This window comes from Artemia sp. Qi Xiang Cuo, chromosome 6 (genome assembly GCF_049724085.1).
Source record: "Artemia sp. Qi Xiang Cuo chromosome 6, ASM4972408v1, whole genome shotgun sequence".
In the NCBI taxonomy this organism is placed as follows: Eukaryota; Metazoa; Arthropoda; class Branchiopoda; order Anostraca; family Artemiidae; genus Artemia; species Artemia sp. Qi Xiang Cuo.
In genome coordinates, this window is record NC_142799.1 from 30,205,380 (window position 1) to 30,208,880 (window position 3,501).

Sequence of the window (3,501 nt, forward strand, 5' to 3'; positions counted from 1 at the left end):
CCTTTGAGTGGATTCCAAAAGCATGGATGCAAATGGGTCAAACTATGGCTGGATATCACCCCAGCGAATTGTTGGTGGTAACTTTGGCTAAATAGACTGTGCCTCGTCTCAATTGCAAGCAACTCTTATTCGCTTAAACCTATTCGCTCACCATGAAATCTCCAAACCTCCAAAAAAATTTAATTTCACTAATTTTTTTTTTTATCTAAGCACTCAAATCATCTGCATAATCTAACTGTGGAAGCTTTAATCTTTCTATTGGATATTACATTTTTACAGAAATCAGAATTCATCTCAGGTTCAGGTGACACTTAGCACTGGAGAGTCATAACAAACAGGAGCAAGTTTTGGTTAAATGCCTGAGATTTATTGCTTAAAACGTATGGCTACACTTTCTTCAACTAGTTGACTTTGTACTTAGCTTATGGTGTGTTTTCTAATTCGAGTATCACTGGTAATAAGTAATTATATTCGTTAAATATCTATGGAAATAACACAATAAAATGTGCGATTTATATTACTATAAGTGCAGAACAGGCAACAAAACTAGCCCCTTCTATTTATTATAAGTATTTTAGGGGGTAACTTTGTTGCTTTCTACTATTTTAGGTTAACGAAAATAAGAAATATTTAATGATCATTATAATAAAAAATTAGGTCCTAGAACGCACCCTTGATATTCATATAACACCTTTCGCTATAATAATTACTGGGCATTTTAAAAGAAAAAACAATCTTGAAGGGTGCCCCCATTTTTATAAATAAAGCCCTTACCAAACAGAGAATAAAAGTGATAGTAGTTGCTAAAGCCAAATTTGTCTTATATACGAGTCTCTACGCGAATGAGAATTGGTGACGAAAGTTATTAGTGCCAATGTATTCAGGATTATAAGAAATTACCTCATCCAAGGATTCATCGGTTAATGTAACTCTTGCCCCTTCCAGTTTCCTTTTTATAAGTCGGCTTTCCTCTCTTTTTTTATGGGTTTCATGGAAAATATCAGTTTTTCCAAGGCTAATTTGCTGGGTTTCAATGGTACAAAGTAAACGAAAAAACTTTCTGCATGCAGATCAACGGTCCACGTAGCCCAGATTATTAGTACTAATTTTCTGTCTCTGGCCGGGAGGAGTATGCGTGGCTTGGGGCAAATAATCCGATGCTTCCCGAGTTTTCCCCCAAGATTTTTCCAGATACACATTTGGAACTGAACTGACCCTGTCTGAGCTTACAGAGTCACATCATTGACCTTTGTCCCAAACCAAATAATAAGCAACACCAAGAGTCGAACACTTACCAAATACTTATACTTAACTCTCAAATATGTGTCTTAAAGGATTTTCAGACTGATGGGAGTACATTACAGCCTTGGGATGATTCTAGTATTTCTTTTCTGCATGACAGCTTAGACCTTCCTTCCAATCCTTTCTCTGTACAGCATGCTAGTTCCAAGGGAATGCTTCTTCTTCACACACGGAATAATTTGACACCTAATTGTCACCCCGATTCTTTGGCATTTGCAATACATTTTGTATTGCAATGAACATCTTCAGTTAATTTTTCGTGCTTCAATTCGGATGGTTCATGCTACTTTATATACAATGTTTATTTAATTTTCGAAAAATAGAGACATTAGGTGTCTCTCAGTTTCACAAGGTATCAGTCAGGCCAAATTTTTTTTTTTTTTTTTAACATGACAAATCGCCAGATTAATTTGTTTAATTACTAATATTTTTAGTCATTTACCTGGACTATCATTTGCTTATTTTATAGTAATTTACCTTGACTATACTAGCTTTTTTTATTTGTGCACATTCCATGGTTCGCATCTGTCCAACTGTTAGAGCGGATTTCTTAATTCAACACATTGGTCCTGATGTCTGGAACATTCATGAGCCTGATCTCAATTTTAAAGCAAAATTTGAAAAATTATATTAGTCTTTTTTTCACAAATGTTGGCCATTTGCTCGTTTTAGTATTAGTTGGCTTTATTCTATGTAAGCATTTAGAGGAACACATTTATTGCATAGTAAAATTGAACTTTTCTGCTCATTAAGAGCAGAAAAGTTCTGCTTTTCTGTTTTAATTAAAAACTGTATTTTTATTGTTGTCACAACAGGGAATGGTGCTATATTACCCTCCCCATTTTTAACTTCTTTTTCAATGTTATCGACAAAACGCCTTGGCCTTTCTGTAGAATAGTATGGATTGCTGAAACCTTTTGGCTTTCGGAAAACATTAAATCAAGCCCCATATATCTTCAGCTATTCTGCAATATATATATGATATCTCAATGGTACACAATGACAAAGACCTAGCTAACCCTTGATTCACTCATGCCAGTTTTTTTTTCTTGTACAGGGCACATGGATACAGCAAAAGGCAAAACTGGCCAAACCAAATTAGCCCCACAAATCCGTTAGAACGCATAAAATAAAATTGGGATTGAGTTTAATCATTTGCAAGCTTAGCTTTTCTGTGCTGCTTGTACAGCCAAATTGCATTTACAGTGTACAGGATGTTTTTCTTTTCATCAAATGCGATTGGCTTACATCGTACAGCTAGAATTAATTTATTTATACAATCTATCATTTAAATTTTTAAACGATGCTTCTTGGTGCATGAATTTTAACGGACGAATTCAGTATTTACTTTAGAACGCGCGGGGTCGTTCATACACTTTAAAGCAGTCTAATTACATAAAAAATATAAAAGGATACCCCCCTCCTCTCCCCTCTCTGCATGTTATTAAAATATACATCTTAATTCTCTAAAACATATGTATCCTTCACAGGAACCAATAGATGGCTGATACCTTTAGCATGATCAATGTTTCGCATCACTAAAACACACAGAGTAAAAGAATGATTTTCTTTATAGATTAAATTAAAAAAACAGGTTTTTTTAAAACTGAAAGTAAGGAGCGACATTAAAACTTAAAACGAACAGAAATTATTCCGTATATGAAAGGGGTTGTCCCCTCCTCAGCGCCTCGCTCTTTACATTAAAGTTTTTTATTGTTTTAAACAATAAAGTTGTGAGACAGAGTCAAACTTTAGCGTAAAGAGCAATGTGTTGAGGAGGGGACAGCCCCTTTCATATACGGAAATTGAGCCGGGTCGCTCCTTACTTACAGTTCGTTACCACGAACTCTTTGATAACACACTAGGATCTTATGTACTATGTATCACAAAATTATGTTACAGAAGTAACTCCTATCCTAAGAGAAAACTCCTACTGTTGCCTATTCTATTCCAGAACCCAGCTCTTGTAAGCAGTAAATAAACTGATCAGGATTTCGCTTCGGCATTACAGCTGATTTCGGAGGGGGGGGCTAAATAAGGACACATTATTTTAATAGCCAACATGTGATGAGATTCAAATCATATTCTTTGATTAATCAGGTCCGAGCCCTTTCCATATGTTAGTAACTTTGTTCATAATACCAGTTTTGTTGAGTAAAAATAAATTAACCCGAATGCACTATAGAACAAACACACAAG